General features: G+C 46.6%; 1 long non-coding RNA gene across 1 annotated transcript in view; it reads left to right on the top strand.

Moving 5' to 3' along the window:
* LOC138471965 (uncharacterized) overlaps positions 1 to 13,519 on the top strand; it is a 62,758-nt gene extending 49,239 nt beyond the window's left edge. The window contains exon 2 of the long non-coding RNA XR_011268539.1: positions 12,209 to 13,519. This is a non-coding gene — a long non-coding RNA (uncharacterized lncRNA). The remainder of the gene's footprint in view (positions 1 to 12,208) is intronic.
* The last annotated feature ends 13,607 nt before the right edge of the window (positions 13,520 to 27,126 follow it).

Genomic DNA, 27,126 nt, shown 5'->3' with positions numbered 1-27,126 from the left:
AAACGGAGCCGGCGTCCCTGAAAACGCAGCATCCGAACTGATACCCCCGGGAGAAACAAGATGGCGGACGGCGCCGAGGCCTGACGGAAGAGCAGTTTAAGCCGGGGAGAAGGTCGCGTCGAAGGAGTCCCTGTGAGTAGAGCGGAAAGACCCCAGTGGAAACCAGGCACAGGACCGGCCGCCCTTAGATCTCCCTCCCCCCCAGAAGCCCCTGAGCGCACAGGAGAGCCTCCGCATTACCCAGGGGAGCGAACGGAACTACATCCGAGGCCCTGGGACCGCTGCAGAGGAGACACAGGGGGTAAGCGGACCGCTGCCATTTCGAGGGAGACCCGTCGGTGAACTGCCAGCCGCGAGTGCGGTGGTGCTCCGTGGGCCAGAGAGGCAGCAGAGTTAGCGGACCCTTGCCGCTGTCGTTACAGCGTACTGCACGGGGCCCTCCTCCCTCCCTGAACAGGCAACCGCGCGGTTGAAGAGGGAACGGTCCACGCTCAGATGAACCGGAAGACTTGCAGACCCTAACCCAACACCGGGGAGCAGGAACTCGCCCGTGCCGCAGACAGCAGGGCCTAGCAGGGTTACAGGACAGCGGCCCAGCGTGCTGAGAGATCGCAGTGCACTCCATTGCCCAACCGGGAGAATACCCTGCGCAGGAGCGTATACTTAATTGCACCCCCCCTGTGTTCTCCGGTGCCATCACTGACTAACACTGTGCATCACTGCATAACGCTCGCCTTGTTACTCACTGTCTAAGGGCTCGTATCTGCCTCCACAACATTAAGAGGGACTAATGTCTACCTCACGAAACAAAAACAGGGGTGCAACAATCATGGACTCGTTCTCAGGGGCTAAACCTAAACAGTCCAGCCAATATGAGATCCCCACACAGACGGAACCCCCTGCAACAGTTGACGACCCCAGCAACGCCCAAGTGCTGCAGGCCATTGCTACACTCCAAACGTGCATGGAGACCAGGATAGATGAACTTAAGGTAGACATGCAGCTCATCCGCCAAGATGCCCGCAACCTAGCGGAAAGAATAAACACGGTGGAAATAAAACTGCAGGACACCACAGACACTGCCAAGGACTTAAAGCACAAAGTTATCGCACTTGAGAAACAAGTGGCTCATCTCGAGGCGAGGTCTGAGGAAGCAGAGGGAAGGGCCCGCCGCAGTAACATCCGAGTCCTTGGCGTTCCGGAGGGGAGGGGATGGAAGGTACCGACCCCACGGAATTTATTGAATCCCTATTAATACAAGAGGTGGGAGCTGGCAAGCTTACACAGGGATTCTCCGTCGAGAGAGCCCACCGCTCCCTACAAAAACGACCCCCACCGGGATCACACCCACGCCCGATGATAGCCAAGATCTTAAACTTTCGCGATAGAGAGACGATCCTCAAATTCTCGAGGGACGGAGGCGAGATCAGACGCAATGACTCCAAGATCGTTATCTACCCAGATTATATCCCACAAGTGCAGCGCGCCAGGAACTCATTTATACCTGTCAAAGCCCAACTGCGGAAGCTGGATCTTAAATACATGCTCCTGTACCCCTCGCGCCTTAAGATACTATACAAAGGCAAAGCTGTCTTCATGGAGACTCCGGCAGCAGCCACTATGTGGATGGAGCACAATAATTTGGCTGAGGGAGAGGATCACGCCCTGACGCCCAACGGCTGATCACGAACAGATCTCTTTGCTGTAATGATCAATTAGTTCTTTCAAGGACGGGAGCTATAAGAACTACCCACGGACATTGTCACAACCCACCCCACCCCAAGCATGGCTGGCCTATGGCCAACACCACATCCGCACCTCACGGCCCGGATTGGCCTATGGGTAGCGGAAGCCCCCGAGCGTTGTCCTCCCAGAACGACTGCTGGGGGCAACACAGTTATCTTTCATATTCGATCCACCTGTTCGAGTGGAAGTTAAATTTGTTCATAAGTCTCCGTTTAATATATCAACACAACAATCATGGGCAACAGGAAGATTACAATGCGCATTGCTGACGGCCGACCCAGGGGGCATTTGTTCAGCACACGAAGCTGGCTTGAAGACGGTTGAGACCACCATGAGTTCAGCGCTCCAACTCCTCTGCCACCATCATGTCTACACGCCTTAAGATCGCCACTTGGAATGTGAGGGGTTTGGGTACCTACTTACGCCGCAACAGAGTTAAATCCTTTCTACACAGGAAGAAGATAGGGCTGGCCCTATTACAAGAAACCCACTTAACCAAGGAATCCACCGCGACGCTCCAATCATACTGGGGTGGACAGGGGTTCGGGTCCGCCTATTCTAAATTCGCAAGAGGGGTGTTCACTTGGATCAGCCCTCACATCCCCTTCCAGCTCAAAAAAGCCGAACAGGACCCGGAAGGAAGGTACGTGATACTCTGGGGCCACATCGAACAAACTGAGGTATGCATTGTCAATTCATACCTCCCCAACAACAATATCCCCGCGCACCTTGCTATATTGTACACAAAGATTACACTGTATAGAGACACATTCTTTATCTGGGGAGGCGATTTTAATTGCGTCAGTGACTCAGTGCTTGACAGATCTGCTCCTCCCTTGGGGGGCCCGTCGACCGCTACCACCGCCATGAATGTCATGCTGAACCGCCTAGACCTGGTAGACATCTGGCGGGAGCAACACCCAGGGGATCGAGGCTATTCCTTCTACTCCTCGCCACATAATCTTCACACCAGAATTGACTACCTCTTTACTGGCAGAGAAAGCTTTCCCCAGATTGCTTCTTCCAATTACTTGGGCCGTACCATCTCTGATCACTCTCCCCTGGTAATTGAATGGAACGTCACGGGCCCCAGACCTCCTATACCTACATGGAGGATGCCCACCGAGGCACTTAAAGATTCGGAGTTCAGGGAAGATCTCAGGGAATCCCTAGAGAACTACATTCGTGAGAATAAAGACAGTGTTGACCACCTAAGCACAGTCTGGGATGCTCTCAAAGTGGTTGTAAGGGGAGAGGTCATAGCAAAGGCTGGAGGAATGAGAAAACGCCTAAGAACTGAACTTGAATTACTAGAAACTGAAATAGAACAGCTAGAATCCAACACCCTGGACCCCCAACCGCAGGAAGACAGGCTTGCTAGTACAAGGGCCACCTGCAAGGAAGCTTGGGACAGACTGGCCAAATTTGATTATATCACCAGAACCAATAAAGCACACGCCCACGCTGATAAACCTGGTAGACTGCTCGCCTGGCTGTGTAGGAAAGAACACCCTAAACATCCGACTACAGCCTTAAGAGATGCTGATGGCACATTACATCGGACCCAACATGGGATTAACGACACTTTCGGGCAGTTTTATGCCCAACTATACTCCCATAATGACGTGGTGCCCCCTGAGGAAATTTCAAACACCTTGGATGAAATTGGCCTGCCCCTACTCCCGCCGTCACATAAGGAGGCTTTGGATGCTGATATCACCATAGATGACATAACCGATGCCATCAAGTCTCTGGCCACTTGTAAGGCCCTGGGCAGTGATGGGCTACCTGCCGAATTTTACAAAACCTACGAGCCGGAATTGACTCCGCTGCTGCACGAGGTGTTCCTAGAAGCCTACGAGACGGGTATCCTGCCTGGGAGCATGCGTGAGACTTTGGTGGTTCCGCTCCTCAAGCCAGGTAAACCTGCAGATGACTGTGACTCCTATCGCCCTCTCGCGATGCTCAATTATGATGTCAAAATTCTTACAACCATTCTGGCTAAGCGGCTGTCCAGGGTGATCGGAGGAGTGGTGCACCCCGACCAGAGCGGCTTCGTGCCGGGCCGCAACACCACTGCCAACCTTCGTAGGCTACAACATGTATTATCACATTCCACTCATGTAGGGGAATCTTATGCCTTGCTCTCTTTGGACGCCATCAAGGCGTTCGATTCTATTTCTGGGAATGGCTAATTGCGGTGCTTCGGGAGTTTGGCTTTGGTCAACGATTCGTTAGATGGATCACAGTTCTCTACACTAAACCACGAGCACGAGTAAAATCTGGCCGGCTCATCTCCACGGCATGGGACATACAAAGGGGCACGAGGCAGGGCTGCCCGCTCTTCCCTATGTTATATATACTTGGGCTCGAACCCATCGCCATTTTTTTTAGGAAACAGTTCTTCGATGCTGGTATAAGGCTAGACTGGGTGGACCACATAATTTCCCTGTATGCAGATGATGTCCTCCTTTATGTGAGGGACCCGCAGTTGAATGTCCCGACCATGCTGGAGGTCCTCGGCAACTTTGCCAGGGTATCAGGCATACACTTCAGCAGACATAAGTCTTGTCTGTTTCCGTTAGGTGCCCTCCAAAACACACACGTCGATGACCTCCCCTTGCTGGGTATAAGTTGGCGCCCCATCACGTTCCGCTATCTGGGCATTAATATCTATCACACGCCTGAACTTATGCACGTCAACAACACGGCAGCGGCGCTGCCTCCCTTGCGCAGGTCGATTAGGTTTTGGGCTCGCCTCCCCCTATCCATGATGGGCAGGGCTTCCATCATCAAGATGATTGTTCTCCCCAGATTTCTTTATGGTTTCCAAAACATTTTTTATTATATTAGGACACCCTTCTTTCGCCTTTTGGGGAAGATACTTAAAGACTTCCTGTGGGGAATTAGTAGGCACAAATTTGCATTATCCACGCTGACCCTACCCTATGAGCAGGGAGGCATTCGGCTCCCTGATCTGGAGCGATACTACCTGGCTGCCCAACTAAGCTTCGTGGCTAAATGGCTAGCTGATGACGACACCCCCGAAACAGCGCTCAATTGCTCCGATCCGGCTAAACGAACTCATCTGGGCCCCTCAATGTCTTGTGGATGGGATCCCATATTTAGCTACCCTGGGTCGTCAGATATGGCAAAGGGTTAAAATTCTTCTCCACTTGAAACATAGATATACTCCGGACACACCGCTCCTGGCCGACCTGTGTCAGAACTCTGTAGACCTTGCTTCCATTAGATACTGGGAAAGGCTGGGAGTGTACACTTGGGGGGATCTATATAACGAGGGCTCCTTCCGGGATTTCTCCTCCTTGCAGTCAGTAGATGGCGTCCCGGCTGGCCAATTCCTTTGGTACTTAAAGATCCGTAAATTTGCTCGGACCAAATGGGACGCGTGGCCAGAAGAACCTGACACTGACCCCTTCATAACACTCCTATATAGTTTGGGAGATGGATGGAGGCCTGTGTCCCGTATATACAGCCACCTAATCGATAGGCCCAATCCCCGCAGTCAGGATCTCAAACTCAAATGGGAAGGAGACTTGGGGCATGAATTGTCTGAAGCAGAATGGGGCAGAGCACTAGCGTTTCCCAACGTGGTATCTAGAAACTCTAGATTTAAATTGATTCAGCTTAATATGTTATATCGCTCGTACCTGACACCACTTAGAATAGCCAAAATATATGGGCTACCCCAACATAACTGCCCTTGGTGCGGCAGAGATGAAGCAAATCTTTTACACATGTTCTGGGGATGTGTCCAGGTCCGGCAACTCTGGGCGAAGGTGGAACTCCTCTGTAGCGAGGCAGGCATGACCAGATATGAGTGGACCCCAAAGGAGTGCCTTCTCGGAACGTATCCCAGACTGGCCAAGTTCAAACACTCAGTTAAGCTCATGGACCTAGTATGCATTCTGGTCAAAAGGACCATTGCTATGGCCTGGAAGCGACCTGGAGGCCCACGATACCAGGTGTGGCGTAACGAACTGGTTCGCTGGATAGGGGCAGAAACCTCTGCTTGGGAGGATGGGGTTACCACATCCCCCGAAGACACGAGCTTGGCACTTTCTGCCTGGAAAACTCTCACCTGGGCCTTACTTAACCCCCCCAATGACGATAAACCCCCTTGAGTAACTTGCCACTATCGAAACATGCTATCTGACACAGAACATTTGCGCAGTCCATAACTTGAACTTATTTGTTGCCTGATCTTCCTACGTTGCTTACGCCACTGACCATACGGAGACTTGTTAATGTTGTTTACGTTTTGTTGTTTCTGTTTAATTGTTAATTTCTATTTGGCCTATCTTGATTAATCCTGACTTATACCAATGTGATCGCACAATGTTACGATGCAACTGTCTCTTATATAAATGCCAATAAAGAAATTTGAAAATAAAATAAAAAAATAGAGGGCTAGCAAAAGGCTCTTTTGATCGGGCACAAACTTGTTTCTCCAAGCACTCTGACACTGGATATTTATTCTTGGCGTCCTCATCTTTTCATTGCGTGTGGACCACCAGTTCAAGCCATTTGGCCTGTGTTCCCATTCTAATCTTTTTCCTGCTAATCTATATGACCGTCTCATAGGCCCGTGGTTATTTCCACTCCCAGTTGCCCTTTTAAAATTTTAGCCACTTGCCCAGGTGGCTGATGCATCTTCTGCCACTCACTCAACCATTGCCAAGCCAAATCCTGGGCCCACGCTTGTTGTTCCAGTTCAGATCCAAATGGCCATTCCCACATCTGCCTTTCTGCCGACTGATGCATTCTCCCAAAGAGTGTTCCAGGACAATAAGGTGTGCATGTCCATTTTTATGTGCGTGTGTTCAAAATGACGGCACCCCCTTATAATGCATTCCCCATTCAAGAGCATTTTTCTACTTTATATGGAGCTTCTGTGCTTTAAATCTCATGCTAAATGGCACAATGTGCTCTTATATTCACACAATTTGTTACATGTATGCAAATCTGCACTGACAAAACATAACATTAAAAGTATCCTTCAAACCTCAATTCTAAATGCATGCAAAACTAAAACCTTGTAAAAATATCACATCCATTTATTAACATTAATATGGTGCACGCAATGTTTTTTTTTCCTATTACGATTAAAATCGATCTACTCCCAACATTATCATAGATGCGCAGTACAAAACATCCTGCAGTAAGAGAGGGCTAGAGTGGCTGCCTGCAAAATGCCAATCTAGCCAAGTAGTAACACTTAACATGCTTGCCTGCTCCAGAAAGACCTTGCTCCCGCACAGCACGAACAGGGCCGAGAAAGCTGAGTGCTTCCTGCACATGCACACAGGAGTTGAAGTGCTACTGATGCAGATCTGCGCCCGACCCATGTGTGGGGGTGATTCATTAGAGCTTGCTTGGACATAAACGTGCAGAACCCCAGCTGGGTGAGTAAAACGCCCCTGGCTTTGTATGGCCCATTGGACATGCATGGCAGTGGTATGAACTGTCAATGGGAAAGTGCATTTCCCCTTCAAAGTTCAATCCAGCCCAGGAGCGTTCCCTCAGCTGAAACGGGCGCGAGAGGGTTCATGTGCTGGCGTGACTCTTCCATGATGGGGGCGAGGGTTCAGGGTGGTTTGACACCCCCTCATCCATTGACGAGCTGTCCCTGTTCAAATCGCGCAAACATGATTGCAAAGTGAGCGCCCTAGAACCTGCAAAGTGAGCGCCCTAGAACCTGCCTCATTTTGGATTGGACTAGAAACTGCATTTAGATTGCCTGCGCTTTTTTTTTGGCTACACTAGTAAAACTGCACCTAGAGCACCGAAGAAATTGCTACATGCTAGATAGCATTAGAAATAGTATCTAGATTGTCTGACTGGCTTAGCATACTGTAACCAGACTGCCAGGAAACCTGTTTAATGATTAGCTTTCACAGCAAAATCGTATCTAGAGTGCACAATAACTTGCTACATGTTGTACTGCTTTAGAAGAAATTGTATCTACATTGTCTGATTGTCCCAGCAAATGGTACTTAGACTTGGAAACCTGTGCGACTGGGCTACTATAGCAATTCTGCACTCAGACTGCCCAAAACCTGCAACTTTTTTTACCACTCTGGTAAATTGAGCTCAGTTTGCCTGACTATCTTAGCAAACTGTACCCAGATTACTTGCTTACTGGCCTGTCTATTGGCCTTAACAGCATACTCGTAGTTGCACTATCTAAGAACCTGCCATACCCCAAAGTGATAGACTCACATAATGTCAAGACTATGCAGTAGCACTGTAGTTGTACATACATTCCTTCTAAAAAAATAACCAGGATTACCACAGTGGAATCCTCCTATGTGAGTCAGCATCCCTCCCTCCAAATATGTCAGCATCCAACCAAATACGTCAAACTTAAGTAACAACTATGACTATGCCAGATAACAGTACCATGCTGCACCAGGACCAGCCTATGCCTCCCAGCCTAGCTCAACATTTGACAGAAATAACAAATTACGTGGCAGACTAAACAAACTTCATGAGTTGCCCAGAAGACTTCTCCCTCCTACTAAATGTGAATTTAATTCCCAATACATTAGGGAATGTAATGTTCCTAATCCCCCCCCCCACACCCCCTGCACTGTTAGCCTCCTCAAATTCCCTAATATCTGAATCCAAGCCTAATACTAGTTCACCAAATGTCGTACAAATCAAAGTCGAAACGGAAGCTCACTGTTATAAAGGAGCGCTCCTCAATTTAAGATCTTTAGTTGCCCATGCCCTTGTTATAGCTGATTTATCACTGAAGCCAACTTGACTTCATTGCTATAACTGAGACCTGGCTTCATAATGCGACAGGGCTTTCACTAATGCTTGCCATCCCTGACGGCTATACTATAACTAGTCCAGACCGAGAGGGCGCCCGTGGAGGTGGCATTGCCATCATATCCAAAATAAACGCATTGCTAAGGCTAGCCCCTACCCTAACCTTGCAATCCTGCGAAACCCTTACCGCTAAACTCCCTATAAACAATACCCAATCACTAACCATTCACCTAGTTTACAGAGGATCTGCACAGCCTACTCTCTAATAACTCCAAACCTACGTCACAACTGCTGGTTCTAGGGGACTTTAACCTAGGATTTAATGATCAGGCAGATTTGCCCGCTTGGACTACTAATAACCTCAATTCACTAGGATTATCCCAGAAAATCAACAGTCCTACCCATTTGAAGGGCAGAATATTAGATTGTGTCGCCGACTCCAACTGTACTGCTGCCATCTCTTCTATCTCGCCATTACCCTGGACTGACCACTCACTGGTGTCCTTTACCCTCTTAACCACCTGACCTTCTACCTCTACCTTACCCACGGTACCATCCTGCGATACCAGAAATAAAAATATGACAGTGGACAACATCATTCCTGCCATCCTCACAACTCTAAACGCACTACCAGACAACCTAGACCCTAGTGCAATAGTTCATGAATGCAATAAAATCATGCTCGACTCTATGGACAAAATTGCCCCACTTAAAATGCGAACAAGTAAACCTAAGGCCCATTTAAATAAATGGTTCACGCCTGAGCTTAAGGCCTTATGCCTAACCAAGAGGAAAAAGTGAATCAACCTGGAAACTATGCCCAACCGATGAGAATAAGGCTAACCTAACTTCTATTTCCTGCCGCTATAAATAATAAGTCTGCCTGGCAAAGCAAAACTCTTAAAATGAGCGCATTGCCAATTCTAATTCAAGTATGATGGAACTTTTTTCCATATTGAAAGAACGTCACCTATTGCCATACCAGACACCTGCACCAAGGACCAGACCTGGTGTGCAGATATCCAATACGCACTAGCAAATAAAATAAACACCCTCAAATAAAATTCACTAAAAGATTTGCTAAACAATCAGCCTCAGTCACTGTCTAATGCTACCCTCAACGACCACACCAACAAATTCTCCTTCACCAAAACCACAACAATAGAGATGGAGAAAATCATCTTATCCCTTAAACCTTCCAACTGCAAAGGTGATATCTGCCCAGCACAGATAATTAGACACTGCCAGAGATCTATCACCTTTCATCTCTACACTCATTAATGCCTCATTCTCTACAGGCAATATCCCCGCCAACCTAAAACAATCCTGGGTGCTCCCGCTTCTCAAGAAGCAGACACTAGACCCTCTTATCCCTGTCAATTACCGTCCCATTATGACAGTACCATTTCTACTGAAGATACTGGACAAAGTGGCCTACAAATTCAAAAACACCTTGAATTACATAAGCTACTGGGAGCTAGACAATCTGGCTTCCGTCCATTGCATGGAACCGAAACAGCCCTCATTGACTTAAAGACCCAAATGGATGAACTGAGAGAAAGTAAAGACAGCACACCTACTCTTACTTGATCTCTCAGCTGCGTTCTATCTTGTAGACCACAAGGGCCTCTGCAAACATTTGGACTCCGCTGCTCATTTCTCTACCCAAGCCATTAGATGGATAGAATCCTTTCTGAGCGAGAGAACCATGTGAGTTTTCTCCCCTTCGGCTGCAGCAGACCCCATACCGATCATATGCAGAGTCCCCAGGGCTCCTGTGTCTCCCCAACCCTATACAATATATTCATCAAACCCCTTTTCGATGGGTTTGATGAATATATTGCTGGGATGTTTGAGAATGCTATTTTAGAAAAGCGGTTCTCAAGTATTTTAAAATTGCTACTGCCCTTGTTCTGCTACCGTTGTCCCTCCTTCCCCCTAATGCTCCCATTCGCTTCCTGTACCTCTGCTTCACCCCTCCCTTCCACCTCAAACATCCTGTTGTGCAATAGAATGTGGCGATTCATTTACTATGATGTCTCGTTGCATGCTGCAGCCAGGTGCTTTCAAATGAGGGAAACGCACTGAATGGAACACTCCTCACAGAGCTCAGGCATACACGTAACATTAACACTTCCCAGCATGTTCACCACGATGTGCCCATGAAAGTACTGAAAGTACTGCTTTCTGCATCACAGCGCAGCTTACTTGTATGTATTGAGAGCATTGTTATGTTATACTTTAACCTGTGTTGCAATGGCAGCCATAGATGGGTTCTACAAAAAAAAAAACAAGCTGCATAAATAATACAAAACGGATGTAATACAGCACACAAGTGTACAAAACAAGTGCTATGAAAACAAAAGTTCTGGAAAAACACATGTATATCCCAGCGGTACTACTTGATTTCACACAATGGCTCCCTGTATAACCGCTTCACCATGACGCACTTGTTCTCCATCGCGCAGCAGCTGGCTGGCACCGGGCCCTCGGAGCTCGTGAAGAGAGCCATCCATCTCCCTTTGCAGACCTAAAAGGTGGCCCATAATAACGAAACGAAGGTTGCTACTGGGCAAGTCTTTGGTACAATTTGTGACGGTGCATTTTAAAGCGTATTCAGCCAGTAACATTGGTCATAATTGCCAGCTGCACGAACTTTCAGCTTGGCGCACAAAACTATGCTCTCCCCTGGTGACCTGGCCCTATTGACCTCTGAGCCATACCGAGCCTTTGAGGGAGTATATTGTGTGCCCCAGGCAAGTGACGTGTTGCTTCCCATCCACCACGTTAGTGGGAATCGCCTATTTCACTGTGAGTTAAATTCGGTCCCCGCTTCGCCTGCCCAGCCATGTGATGCTGAATACACAGGCCACTGTCCTGCCTTCCAGCGTGCCCTGGGAACATCATGCTGCCAGTTCCTTGAAGTGACATTTTTGTCACCTGTTACGAAAAGCGGCCATCACTGGTGTTCTACTTGCGTTGAATGCTTGTCTAATCTTCAACTTGTCATATATGGATTGGTTACATAACTAAGCTATGAGGTAACAGATCTAGCACTGACATTGATTGTAGGTTGTTTAATGGTAAATGAATATGTTGATAACAAGGATACTGCTTATAAACCAGCAGGTTCATGAATATATGGCGAGATGGATGTGTAACTATTGTCCTGGGAAAATTATTTTCACAACGGATTGAGCTTTTGGAAAGAATAATATGCTCTGGTTCAAATGGGTAAAGGAGACCACCCAGGGAGAGAATTGTTTGTATACATATGGAGTATCCCAGTGTCTGTTTAGAAACTTTTGGTCTCTGCAGTGTTCCCAAAGTTCACTAACTCTCCTTACAGAGTTGCAGGTGGTAGGGCAAATATTACACGTGGAGTGAATGAGTGGCGACATTTGCATAGCGTAGGGAAATGGCAGCTTGCTTTTAAGGCATGCTGTAACTTTCCAGGGAATATGTCCCTACTTGGTTTAAAAAAAAAAGTTACTTTATAAAGATCTATTGCTGTCCCTGTTCTTCTCTCAAATGTTGTATTGTAATTTGTAAGAGCTTCATGTCTAAAGTATGGGATTCGTCACACATTTTGTAGAGTCTTCCTGAAGGAAGATCACCTTTTGTAGGTCGGTGCTCATTCTACGCTTGTTTCTATTTCATGCAGGTATCTTCAGTGGAAGAAGACCAGTTACACACCTAAATTCAACCTACAGAGGAATTAGAGTACCCACCATTTTCCTCCTAATACCCTCATTGGGCTGTGTTGATTAATCATGGAGACCACATTAATTTCCAATGGGGGCTCTGGGTACCTACATTCTAAACAAGATGTCAAGGGCAGCTTTGGAAAGGACCCGTTCCAACATATTGTCCTTTCAAGCCTGAAGGCCTTGGCTCATCTTCCAAGGATAGACCACTACCAGCGGTGCAATGACCCAGAGCATGGACCGTGTGTCCCGAGGGCTTGCGTAGCCACAACCAGAGGCAAGTCTTGGAACAAGGCATTTGTGGCGATCATTGTTTTGCTTTTCCTTTTGATAATGATCCTCTTGCTTCTCTGGAACTATAAATGCATTGTGGTTGATAAAGTGTGCCAGGGCAACGACGAAATGCTGACTCCAGTGTTCAAGACAGACTGACCTAGGAGAAACGTCTCAACGTGGACATGGCCGATCGCTTTCAGGGACGGGAGACCCTGGTAGCGGAAGTCGAAGTGGCATCGTGTCAACTCCTCACTGGGCATATGCTGGCCTTCTACAGGACTGTCACTAGACCCAAGGTGTCTTGTGCTCCTACCAGATTTACTTTGTGTGCAGCTGTGCCTATTATAACAATTGTCCTGTAAATGTGAGTTTTTTTTTATTTTATGGGTTTCTTTTTTTTTGATTATGGACCGCCCTCCACTTTAGAAACCATTCCTTAATGTTGGCCCGTTGACCTGGGCATCCAGTTGCCCGCTCTGAGCAATGCCACGGAGGACTCGTTTGCAGCTCTACAACCATGCATGTAGGCGATTGGAAGATGAGCCTCTGAACTCAAGTGTCATTGCACAGTACCCTGGATGTACTCTCTGGGCCGAAGTGTCTTGGGCTTTTGTTGCTACAACAAAGTACCATTTCTTGGCAAAGCTTTCATTTTGTTTTAAGGAACCAGAGTGCCATTTCTGCAAACCGCTGGCCAGTTTTGTTTTCCAAGTAACAATGGCTGCACAATCAAGGCACACTGATGGTGCTACCAGGCTGTCGTCGCCACCACCACTCTGCTGCATTGAGTAGAAGTATGCCAAGAACTGCAAATCCTAAGCTAGCTTTTCACAAAAAAAGAGTGTAACTGCGAGATGTAAATATTAAATCTCTGTATTGTATGCACTGCAGATCATAGTTTAGGTGGGTATACATGAATAGATGAGCAGCAGGATTACCGCTAAGAAGCAATGATTTGTGTTTCTTGCCTTAATAAATGCACCTGGAGCATATGTTCTGTTTTTTTTTTCTTCTCCATAAAATACATTTATATTCAATTTGTATCTTAATAATGGAACATTGCAAGAAGCAAAGGCTGAGGGTCTGAAGGTACAAATTGGTTATACATCTCTTTAAAACCTTAGCTGCTGTGACATGCCAGGTGCAGCCTCATGTCCTGAAGCCTTCTATACCCAGTCCTGTCATCCTATTCCTTATCATTGTATGCAGATTAAAAGAGCAGTACAGTTTTCAATCCTAAGAATATCATGCAGCACATAAGGGGAACCAGGAATGATAGATTTAGCGAGTCAACTACAATACATTAAGAACACTGGGTAGTTTGTGGAAGCGAAGTGAAGACTGGGAGAACCAAGATCAGATTTGACAGAGGATGAGGGGCTTGGAGGGTGAAGGCAAATGGAAGTGCGGTTTCCAGAGACTTCTTGGCAAATGGAGTAGGCTGGTGAGGAAACGATGGGGCTGATTGACTAGGATTTGCACTGAAGCAAAATGGGAGAGGCCTGTGGATATCTCAGATTTGTACGTGCTTTTTTTTTTTTACGCTGGAAACTTGGAGATGCCTGGTTTATCTTTGAGATGATCTCATGCCATTGCAGTTCCCAAAGGCTGGCTCAAAGGCAGCAGAGAGATGCTACGGATATCTCAAGATTTGCTTTTGGTTATTTGTAAAGCACCAACTGCGGGCACAGCCAATTTATAGCACCTACAGACAAAAGTGAAGGAAGGATGGGAAAGGATCTTCCCAGGCTTGTAACAAACATTCAGATCACTTAAGTGCAAGGGGAAGTGCACATGGAGAAGAACAAGAATTCTAAATAAAAATATTGAAGTGAATGCACAGTAGGAAACCCAGTACATATAGGATTTAAGGGGTTAAGTGGAAGAGTGGGCAAGTGCTGTGGAGCACATGGGGAGAGGGCTCTGTTGAAGATTCTGGGTCCAGGAGATGGGACCAGGTTAGCTCTTCCAGTGGGCAGCTCCAGCCACATCAAGAGTTCTCACCCAAGTTTCTTTTTCCTTGAAAGAAACCACCAACAGTGACGTTAAGCTTGATGGTCTCGAGAGCCTGGGCATACTGTATTTCTAGAGCTTCTGGTGGGGGTTGACTGGTCCCTTATTTAGCTGCATCAGTGCCTGATGCAGAGAGTTTGAAGTGGATGCCTTCACTGAAAGAGGCACTGCAAGGCGAGAAGGTCCGGACTGATCTGAACCGAAGGTTGGAGGCCCAAGATAACCTAGCCAGCTTTGTTCTTCACTGTCTGCAATTGGTGAATGAGTCTTTTGTGGTGACCCAATAGACGGCTGTTGCCATAATCCAGATGTGATGCGACCATGGAGGTAAGCACGTTTGGTTCTTTGGGTCATGTTTAGAAGGGGTAGCATGTACGTTTGGATATGTAATTGATAGTTGGGACTTTTTGCTAAACTCTTATCATTTGAACCTCAAATCTAAGAGCTACCAAACAAAATGCCAAGATTCTTTTATGTTGTTCAGAGATTTGGCACCCCCCCCTCCCCCAAAGACAAATGGGCAATCTTTGGAGGATGGTTCAAGGGCAACATGCTCTCCTTGGAAGCAAGCCAACACAGAGCATCACAGGTTCGACCCCCCGGGTCTGTTCTTAGAAACCTCTCGATATTAAGCAAGTTGTAAATCACCTACCATATCAGATGGTAGGTGAGCAGGGGTGGAATTTAAAAGAAAATTGATTTCCATTTTTAGACCAAGGTGTGTATCGTGTGCACTTCTAGAATATGACAATATGCAGCATAGCATATCCAAAGGATAGACCTCAATAAGCCCTGCAGATGAGATGGAGCCCTAGTGGGCTCCACAGGTAAATGAGGTGGCTTTTAAGAGAAATGCCCGGACCTGATTTTGGTTTCCCTATCAGTCAGGAAGAAAGGGATCCGCTCCAGGGCAAGCCTAGATATTTTGATGGAGGACTTAAGATGGTGGTGTGATTTACAATTTTGAATGCCATCGGGAGACCCAAGAGAATAAGAATAGTGTTTGTCATCCAGAGATTTCAATATTTCATCTTTTATGAAAAGCGAGGCAAATTCCATCCTATCAGGCGGTTGTGTGAACTGTTTGTGTGGAGGTGATGGGTCATCACCTTCTCAATGACCTTGCCGATAAAAGTGGTATTGGCAGTTCAATAGCAGTTTGCCAGAATGTTGGGTTCATTGTTATTTCCTTAAGCACACCTGTGATGCCTGTTTTCTTTAAGGCTTCAGGGAAGATACCCAAATACAGAACCCAGTTAACCAGAGCTGTTTGCACAGTGACAAGAGTGAGAATATAGTTGTTGATGTTTTGGCCAGTCAATGGTCCAGCTCTTCAAGAGAGCCGCTCACACTTTTCACCAGCGAGACAAGGGCAGGCTAAAGGATGGGAATGAAGAAGTTTAGGGAAACGTCTGTTGGGATGTCTGGAGTAGGGATAGATATGGCATGCCAGAGATGGAATATATGCAGAGTGGGTGGGGGTGGGGGGAGGAAATAAGGACGGACATATAAGGGGTTTGGGTGGTAGGGAATAAATAAAAGGGGAGGGAGTTTGTGAGCAACTGTGCTTCCACCCCCACCCCCAATAAAATGAATCCAACTTCTTTTCAGCCAAACAAAATGTCTGCGAAAAATAAATGGGGATGAATGAATATAGAACCCTTTTCGGAGGGGGGGCGGGAGTCTGAGTGATCTTGGAAGAAGAGTATTGTATAGGTTCCCGCAATTCGTTGCGTTTTTAAATGGTTCTCCAGGAGGGTTGGTCGAATTGGGTATAAGAACTTGCAAGTGCATATCTTTGCGAATTGAGCACCACTTCATTTTAGTCATTATTAAAATTTTAAATCTCAGATTCTTAGAGTTGAGCTTCCTTCCCGTGTACTCATTTTTTGTGTCTTTGAAATGTGGATGTGTGCAGTGCCAAATCTTTAGTTAGTGGCTTACATACACACACACACTTCACGATTGTTCAAGTTATCTTTAAGTGGCCTCCTGTCGCTGAATATGAGTGTGTGAAGTGAAGATGGATAGGTGTTTTCTGACCGTATCAAATGCAGCACACCCAAAAAGATGGGTACGCCTATAAACCCTCATTCCATGGGCTTAATAAATCTAAGACCACAGCATGGGGATGGAATGAAGGTAAGATTCAAATGTATTTTATTTCATTTTTAGTTATTGAAGCCCCATTCTGCTGACTTTAGCACAGACGATAAAAAAAGTTTTAAACATAATACACCTTTCAAGAATACATCATAAATATGTAAAGTGCAGTGTGCAAACAGCGCATTCCCCAAAATGAACGAGAAATGGGGAAAATCTAAAGAGCAACAATAGCCATCTCCTCCTAATCAATGAGGATAAGAAAAATCTTGATTCACAATCTATGGTTAATATCAAACCGACCAACAATTTTTGGAGTGAGTGGCAGTCATAAAGCATTTTTTTTTTCATTATGAAAAATTCTTTCTCATACAAATGTCTACTAGGCGAGACAATCTATTGTAATGTAGTTGTCTTAAAAATATGTCATCTGAGCTCTAAAGGAGAGTGTTGCAACTAGAAAGGAAGGAGAGTGGTGACACTCTCCCAGTGGTATTGTGTGATCGTTTTCTTCAGGACATACTGTCTCTATTTGAAACTTTCTGAAGTGCGCAGGTTAGAATTGGCCCAAAAACAAGTCACCAAATGAACAGTGTCTCCAGGTGGAGTCGTGGACATGAGTTCTAAAAGTAGAGGTAAGCTCCCATCACTGGTGATGAAAATGACTCCTATATAAGGTCGAACATCGTGATAAAGTGAACCGCGTAAATTAACGTTTTCTGGAGTGTTTGCATGCAGCTACCACCGTCTGCACCAAAAACCACCTTGCGCCTACTTCCACCAGTCCGTAATCTGGAGACGATTTACCATCGTGCACAAGAAGATGACCTTTTCTGAGTTACATCTTCAGCATCAGTCCTCAGCCGCCGAACCGAATGTAAACGTTTACTCTGATGTGCAGTGTGCTTCCATCACTAGACGTTGATGTTGTGGGCAAGGTGCAGACTCATTCATTGTTTCCAGTGTGGTTTGGTACAATGTCCAGCAATTGTCGGCAATAGTGCCCTGACGATCTCATTCCTTGTCGGATCTCATTTTGTTTAGGCAAGGCAGGTTTGTTATCTTGGAGATTACTTTTATACATTTTTGATGATATGAATATTGAGCCATTCTGAATAGACCTGGCGCAGCGACTACTTGAGACCAGAGGGAGTGCACCATTAAGTTGATTGGAGAGTTCATCAACTTGGGTTGCTCATCAGGAAGGTTCTTCATAGCCCAAAGCACTAAGGAGGATTAGATTGCCTTCTTTGCCTTACAGGACTGCTTCTATGGGACGGTATTGGTGGAATAAATACTGTTCTTTGAACAATATTTCCTGATGGTAAAAAGCACTTCTCATGTATTTAGGTCTGGGTTTACTTACTGACCTAGTGCTGATCCTATAATATTTGGGGAGAGTGCTGGATCGTGATCCCAGTGCAATAAGAAATGTGTTCTGGTTTCCAGAATGGTTTTTATTCTACCTACGTTGTCACTTGGTATCACTATGTTCTGGCCTTGCCTTTTTGCAGAAGGGATTTACATGAATCGATGAGTCGTCCACCAGAAAGGGATCCAAGCCAAGTTTCGCACAGCGATGGAAAAGTAAAGCCCTTGAGCATTGTATTGCATCTAGTACTATTGCTGATGAATTTATGTATTTTGCAAACCTAATATGCCTCAGTGTGGATTGCTTCAGTTTCAATGGAAACCCAATTTGATGATCTTGTAGCCAAAAGTTGTAAAGGCCTCCTCATGATTACTCCGCTTGGGGGGGAGAAGGAGGCTCATGCCCCCTTCTTAGTATTTTCACTTTGGTTCGAAAGACCCTCCAACTCTCTCCAGTGCTCTTGCAGGTTAAGTATTTAGAGGGACCGTGGTATCAATCAGCGCCTCTGTAATTCAGGAACGCTGGTGCCTTCATTACATTTATTTCTGTGGTGGCCATATTGTGGATGTTCTGTCCACCTGTTTCTGACACCCTCTGCCTCACCAGTCTTGCAACTTAGCTGCAACCTTTTCCAACAGTTTTATTTAGGCATCACTTGAATGGCCGCAGTTTTCAATGAATAATATATATAACACAACATGCATTTTCCTTTCTGTATGAGTGTCCCTAGCCTTTTTTTTTTTTTATTTTAAAGCTATTTTCTTGGGCTGTGGTCCTTCTTTTCAGTTTGTTGCCTCTTCTTCCGCATGATGGCACCCTATGAAAGGCACATGCTGCATGTGGTTGGAAGGCCTAGGGTTCCCTGAGTTCGAGGCATACATTCCTGTCTGCCCTGAAGCCGATCATCTGACCCACTCTCCTTTCCAGGCATTTCATGCTATCCTTCCAGCCTGCTTTACTCCCCTAGAGTCACTGATTCTTACTGCCTTCTGACACCCCCACCCCCTCCTCTCATCTACTGACCAAGGCAATACAAAAGCAAGGTCGTTTTTTGGCATGACCAGTTAGACACACATTGCCAACCTAAATACATAGGATGCATAACATGTTGCAGTGTCTTCAGTACAAATTACTTTCCTTTTCAGATTTTCTAAAAGCGCATATTGATATATATACATTGTTTTTTCTTTGGTGATATCAGTTGGCGGGAGCGGTGCTCCTATGCTTTTGTGTTGCTGTTCCTAAAAAAAGACAGTTCCGGAATGGTTTTGTTTTGAAATAAGTGTTGGAACCAGTTGAAACTTGCACTTTAGTGCACTGAAAGTTCCCTTAAACAGAATGTGCATTTGTTTGGGGGGTTTGTATTGTGTGTGGGAGGGGGCATGGTGATAGGGTTTGTGGAGAGCGGGGGCAGGCCAGGAGGGAACATTGTTCCACTACTTCTTTTCAAACACTGGCTGACATGTATAGACACATCTGCTGTTCTTTCTGCTAATTCTGGCGATTGGATGAGAAAGAAGCAAAGCTGCTCTTGTCGTGTTTTATTTGCAAGGCCCTCCTTATTCTCACAGGATGTGGGTAAATAAGCGTCCTGAATGTCTTTTTATGCAGGACAGTGTAGGCAAAAGTTTCTATCGGTGTCTATTTCTCCTAGCTCACACAGTTACATTTTGCCCTCCCTGGGCAATTTGTTTGAGCTGTATTGGCCAGTCTCTATTTCCAGTTTGTGCTCACTTGGTCTGCAATTGAGGGCGTTTTGCGTGTGCTTTGTTACCTTAACCAAAGTTAATAACTCTGCAGATCACAGGTTTGTTCCCGTGATCTGTATCAATCTAGCTTGTGTTATCCTGATTCGGCCTTCAATCTGTGCTGTTTCTTTAGGACCTGTTCTAATTCCTTAGCAATGTTCTCCTCCTAACTTTGGTCTGCTGTGATTGGACTCTATAGTAAGACTGTACTACTGTAGCATATTGTTTACAGGCTGGTTTTCAGGTGTGAGAAACCTGTAGGTACTCTCACATCTACTCCCCGGGATCTTCTGATCCACCTGGGTGGAGGGTCCTTAGGGATTGGAGAGAGGGTACCTGAAGGGCGAGCCGTGGTACCCCCACGCCCTTCACGAACACTGACATACCTGACCCTCCATGGTATATCAGGCCTTTCCAGTTTTTCCCTGTAATCTCCCATCATATACTGAGACGAGGAAGAGGCAACTAAGAGTAATGCACACTTCCTATTGTAAACACCACTCTGGTACTGGAACGAAGAAGTGGGGCCTGCATGCACTTAGTGCGATATGCCTGACCTTCTTTACTAACAGGCTTACACAACGTCAGGCAATTGAGTCTATCCCTTTTCACCTGCAGGCTGTTCATAATGATTAAGAGTATAAAAGCTGGAACCCAAAAGCAGAAAGAAGAGAGAGGGGGAAGAGAACCCGCCATGATGGGACCGGGCCAAGGAGCAGAGACACCAGCAGCGATTCCCAGCGACCTGCCAGAGGAGCTTTGCAAGACCGCAAACCCTCTAAGGTGAAGACGGGCAGCAGGTGCTGCCAGGTAGCAGAGGAAAGAGAAAAGTTGCCCGCGCCCAAGCCCGGGTGCAGCTGGAGTTGCAGAAGACGCCAAGGATGAGGACCACACATGGACAGAGTGGAGGTGCCGGGCTGCCTCCGGAGACATACCCGGTGAACGAACTGAAGGGTTTCCCATTTGGGGAGAGTCGCTGGGGAAAGCCGTGAAAGCCAGTAAGTGTCAGCAGACACTGAGGAGACTGGAGCGCTCCGAAAGAACTTTAAGTAAATAACGGCGCCGGCATTTAAGTAAATGCTACTCCTAGTGAATACCGAACTGAAGGAAAACCACTAATTGAGTAAACCCAAGTGAAAGCTACCAATATTGAATACAGAACTGAAAGAAAGTTGCCATTCAAACGAGCACAGGTAACTGCTACCTATAATGAATACGGAACTGAAAGAAATCTTCCAAATTAGTAAACTACAATATGCAGAATATGTCATTTATAACGTGCCTGTACACAAGTGTTTCTAGGTGTGACAAAACAAGGGGGAGGGTGAAGAGGGGGAAGGCACGTCAAACGATCTTAGTAGGCCTTGTGACATTCATATTGTGCAAGTGCGACAGCTTAAGAAGTGCAGGGGAGAGGGAAAGGGTAAGTGCAATCAGGGCAGCATTGCTCTGAGTGAGTGCAGTGCACCTCTGGGTAAGTGCAAGGAGGCAGGGGCTGTAGCGGTTACAGTTACAACCCCTAAGTGTGCAGTAGGCCCGGAGGCAGTGCAGGGAAGACTGATCATGGAGGACCCTGGTACCCAGTTAGACTCTGGGGGTAGGCAAGCAACCAGTCGGTGCAGCAGACAGGTTGGTCAGCAGGGGAGAGAGGTAGAAGGCAGAGGAGAAAAGGAAGGTCTTGAGCAGCTTCTGGAACTTCAGGTGGTCCGGCTCAAGTTTGAGACGAGCAGGGAGGCCATTCCACAGGGGGGCACCTGCAGTAGAAAGGGATCTACCGCCCACACTCTGCCTGGAGAAGCATCTGACCCTCATCGAATGAACACTCTAATAGATATGTCAACCAGCACTACCAATTAAGAGCAGTATGGACAGAATCAAAGGCGTATGAAGGATTGTAGAGTTGCGGTGAGCGTTGTGTGCAAAGATCAGAAAAACTGCCAATTAGAGTTGCAAACATGAGAAAGAGTCACCAATATATCACAATCCAACAACTGGTATCAAGGAGGGTTACAAAGAATACAAATGTATTCTGCGCCTAGGACAGAATGTCTCCTAATATACTGGTTGCACAACCTGTGATGGGTGGACTGTGTGTTCTGACAACTGCGCCTAGACCAGGGAGCCCTGAACAATGAACAAGCTGTAAAGAACTGTGAAATACTTGGTGAAGCAAACCTGAAGGAGGGCCAATCGGACCTGGTGTTTTCTTTTGAACGTTGAGCAGATGAAACCAAAGTGGATGTTTATGTCAATGTCTTGTGGAAGGGAACCTTGAGAGTCAAATGAGCGACAGATTTTGTCTTGGGGAAGAGAGTCCGGGACCTCTTTTGTGTGCGAACTGTGATACATTTGAACTTGCAGAAGGTAATTTCATAATTTTGATCAAACGTTATTGAACTGTATCTTTATTGGAACTACGTTGAACTTGAAACGGGCAACCCAAGAAAAACTCAAGCTGAAAGTAGTCCAGTCTTTACTTTTGAACACACCATGTTTTGTTATAGTTATAGTTGTGAGGACAATCGATAGGTTTTGACACAGGCAGACATTCACTTTGGACTCACAAAGACTTTCCTTAGATTTCTTTAAGCAGGGAAAATCCCACTATAGTATAGAGTTAGTTGGGCATTACACCATCTTGATCATTAATAATGTTTTGTTTAGAATTGCACTTCTGTTGTCTGTGTCATCTCTCTTGATATCATGCCTGTTCCACCCAGGGTGTTACCATTTGATCTTGCAGTGCCCACTGGTAGAGAGGGTTTGGGTACTTGGACATGCTCTTGATATGGCACCAGCATTTTAAAATGTGCTTTTGGATATTGAGCAGCAGATGGAATCTCCCTAACTCTGCACCCAGTAATTTAATGCTGGTTGCATGAGCAAATAAAATGCTTTCCAGATACCTAAAAATCAAACAAATAGGTTCCCCCTACTTTTGTTTTTCTGCATATTTACTGATCTGGGCCTACAAGGTGAAGATCTTGTGCCTCACTGTGGTTTGGCCGGTCTGGGAAAAATGCCTGTAATTATGGCACCAGCAAAAAAGTTTGCTGGTAGGGTCCATGGATCTCCCGGCAGGCCTGACCTAAACCTGTCAGTAGATCAGGCCCCTACCGGCAAAGAAATACCTGAATCACTGGCAATACCGGTGGTTCAGACAATCCCATCCCATTGTATCCTATAAGACACCATGGGAATGAGAACTTACTGGCTCCCTGCTGCCCATAATATCCTGGTAATACCAGGTGGCGGGAATGGTAAGGGCAGTTTGTTGGTATCCAACCAGTAATGAGGGCCACTGTCTCTGGTTCAGTGCTAAGTTAGGAATTCTACCTGACTCTTATGTAAAATTTTACTGTCGATTAGGAAGTGCTATATTTTTTTAGGGGGTTTTAAAGCCAATCCGTGCCCCTGCCTCACACCCCCCCATCATGCATTCCAAGAGCTGTTAGTCAGTCATGTATTTCCGTCTCTTCTGGGTGGACGTTGAATTGGCAGCTCGCCACATGATGCATACTGCAATTCAGCTCCGCCACCACTAGGAGGAACTCTGGTGCATTTGGAACAGGTGAGTGTAGGGTAATGTCAACCAGGATGTCCTTTGCATCCAAAAACCTTAGCTCTGTGGGATGGGACAAGGTGGCACAGAATACTGGTAGAGACCCTTACATTTCAGGATACCCATGAGTGACTCATGCCATGACACCTTACACAGCAGGGCTTCATTTCTAAATAAACAAGTGCCACGGCTCAAATATTCAGCACATCCGTGCCACATTGCAGGAGACCCTCACCGACCACTACCGTCGCCACCCCCTTTTGCTCCCCCACAGTGTCATCATATTTGTAGTTGCAACTCTCACAGCTCATTGGGGATGATGTGTGCCCCACCAGTGGCAGAAGTGTGATTTAGAAATATATAAATCAAAGTTACATGACCTAGTAGTTGTATCTTGAACTAAAAGATCAAATATTTAACTGCTTTTTTAAAAACACCATTTTCGCTATCAACTCCCCACCCCCTGATACTTTAAGTGGCAATTGGAATCGTGACTGCCGACAGAAAATAAAGCAGTCTTTTATTCTTATATGGAGTAATGCAGGCCACATTGTTGCTGAACAAATGAACTTGCCTATCGAGCACCTCAGCAAGATCTTCTAAGGATTGCACTCAGCACAGACACTTCTCCTTGGCAGTGACCTTTGGTCTAGTTTTTCCCTTGTAGCATTGCTGTTGGCAGATGACTGGCCTGTTATCTTTTTTGTGCTGGGCGCTGCTGTGTGCCCCTGATCGCAGTCCTGGGCCAATGTGTGTGTGTGTTTAATGCTCAGCGAGCTGGTGGCCTGACATGCACCTTTATATTGGCACACATCATGCTGCCTGTGTATCAGAAGGAAAAGCGGGCATGCCCCGTTTACCAAGGCACTGCATGTACCCATGCAGTGCCCCTGCCAGCAGAAGTGCAGCAAAGCCAGCATCATACTGACTCTGGCTTATATGCCATGTGCTGGGTACAGAATGGCATCTGGTAGCACCACTGCTTGGCTTCTGCCCAGTGCCCACACTACATACCCCTGCCAAGACAGTGCTGCCAGTTATTACAGTAGCGGAGCAGCGTCAATGGCATTTAGGCTGATTAGAGCAGTGTGCAGCACAAACACCCAGTGCTGCCACCCCACTGCTCATTATTCTTCAAGGGAATATAACTTGCACAGCAGCTCAGGTGTGGCTCGCGCTCTTCTTGTTGCGTGACTTTGATTGACATGTAAAAAGATAAAGTTGCCAAAACAGTCACAGACAGTAGGAGCTGATGCCCCCTACCCCTGCAATTAAGCACTGGCGGGATCCCTCTATCATTGATGGCACGAGGTAAAAGTTACGCTTTCTGATCGCAGCATGTCCGACAGTAAACTTGCATCTATTCCTTTCAGACAAGATTCAGCTTCTGATTGGCTCCCAATCACTTCCACTCCTAAGAAGTTTAGGCATCGGCCTGGTGCCTCTACCGGAGTCCTGGTAACTTGACCAGTGAGGCAGCAGAATCTACCAAATTGTCAAGAATCTAGTATTCGGTCTGGTACGACGTCCTTTCATCGACACCTGTTTTTCCACTAACTTTTTTGCTGAAAAAAACATTTCTAGATTTTTTGGGGGCTGGGAAAGGGCATATAAATGGTTGGGGGTGTGGGAATAAAAAAAAAAGAGGTAAATCACAGGAGGTTTGGGCGGGTCCCCTGCCCCCAAAATAATGTACAAACTATTTTGAAAAGATTTTTCGGGCAAAAATTCTGTGGAAAAACATCTGTCATAGAAACGGATGTCCATGAAATGACCTAGAACCTTCAGTCTCGCCCCCGTTTTCCCTAAAACAATTCAATGGTGAATAAAAGGAGAGCACATTATATATTCAGTCAAATAATGTAAATGCACTCTCTTTAATGTTTATTGATGGACCCAGCACCAATAGGTATGATTTTTTGGTTGGCTAAGCCGCAGCTTAGTGAACATGGCCCCTGCGGCAGTGGTTAATAAGAGCAATAGTGTAGAGGCATCGCGAGAGCTCCCGCGAGACCTGTGAGGCGATGAGCCCGCCCCCGCGGCTTCGCGCGCACAAGGAGAGAGAGAGCGAGCGAGAGGGGAGAGCGGACGCGAACGCAGGAGCTTCCCGCCGGCTTCTCGACAAACAGGGCCTGCAGTGCGTATTACGCGCACGGACATCACAGCAGCATGCCCTATGTTAATTAGGCACGTTAGCCTTTATTGTTGTTACATGCACGTCGTGTGCATTGATGCATGGGACTGTGAAGGAATAAACAATCGTGTTAAAGATTCCCTGATTCCTGTCTTCACTGCAAGTAATCTACAACATAAATTGGCGACGAGGATCATCACCAGAACCCGCGGAGAATCATTCAAGGCGCAACGCCACCGCCACCCTTTCTACAAACTCCAGGTAGGCCTGCCATCCCGTGGCCACAATGGCAACCCCTGTTCACAACTTATGTGGAAGCTATAGGAGGAGCGGGGTTCTCAGCGGCAAGGCGCAGGGCCATGTTACTCAATGCCCTGGGAGTGGAAGGTCAAAGAGTGTTCGAGAGTCTCACCCCTATACCGGTGGCTGGCGATGATGACGATGTTTTTAAGGAGGCGGTCAGGAGAATTATAAAAAGATTTGCCAGTAAGGAGAACACAGTGCTCCATAGGATAAGGTTTTACACCCGAAAGCAAGAGATGTCCGAACCAGTGGACGATTATATCACAAAACTGAGGGAACTAGCAGTGCTGTGCAGTTTTGGCAACAATGCAGAGAGTCTCATATGTGACATGTTGGTTGTGCACACCAACAGTCGCAAAGTCCAGGATAAATTCATCGTTGAGAAGGAACTGCATTTGGAAAAAGCTATAGAAATTGCCAGAGCAGTTGAGGAAACGGCTGGAAGACGAAAGGAGCTTACAGGAGCCCTGGGTCCTGCAGAGATACAAATGGTGAGATTCCATTCAAAGAAAGAAAGGCCAACGATAGACACGAGAGAAGGAAGAGGGAACAGGAAAGAACCCCTCAAGTGCCACAGGTGCACCAGCACGAAGCATCTAGCGTTCGACAGGGAGTGCCCAGCCAGAGACAAAGAGTGCTACATCTGCAAACGAATTGGTCATTTCTCTATAGTGTGTCGGTGGAGAAACAACAAAGTCTCCAGTCTCGATGCAGATCGCAAGGCAGAGAAAGATTCTTCCTCAGAAGATGAAGGAAGACCCACCGTCATCATGGTGAACAGCACAAGAGCCAGAAGAGAGAAGCCCCACTGCACGATCAAAATCGATGGCAGGGAAACGAGGGTCATGGCAGACTCTGGTTCTGATTTAACGATCATACCCCTTCGGACCTACAAGGAAATGGTGGGAAAGGAGAGGGTACAAGTACTAACCACGAAGCACAAACCCACTGTGTTCGGAGGGGCGTCCGTCGAACTGCTGGGATACATCAAGGGCAGAGTGGAATTTAAAGGAAGGGTAACCATAACCAGAGTGTACCTCAGTCACGAATGTCCGGCAGTGTTGGGTTGGGATGACCAAGACAAGCTAAAAATCAGATTGGATCCCAGCACCGAAGATCAGGTTTTGTCGGTCATGGTGACGAGTGGACACGTCGTCAAAAGTGACTACCCGACACTTTTCTCGGAGGAGCCGGGGCACATCAAAGGCTTCCTGCACAAAATTGTGCTCAAAAGAAATGCTGTCCCAGTAAAGCACCGTGTGAGACCGGTACCAGCCACAGCAAGGGACACCTTTAAAAATCAGTTGGAAAAAATGAAAAGGGAAGGAGTCATTGAAGAAATTGAAGCATCCGAATGGCTGAGC

The sequence above is a fragment of the Ambystoma mexicanum genome, chromosome 8, assembly GCF_040938575.1.
Source record: "Ambystoma mexicanum isolate Mex_15411 chromosome 8, UKY_AmexF1_1, whole genome shotgun sequence".
Classification (NCBI taxonomy): domain Eukaryota; kingdom Metazoa; phylum Chordata; class Amphibia; order Caudata; family Ambystomatidae; genus Ambystoma; species Ambystoma mexicanum.
This window is presented reverse-complemented; position numbering and strand designations above follow the sequence as displayed.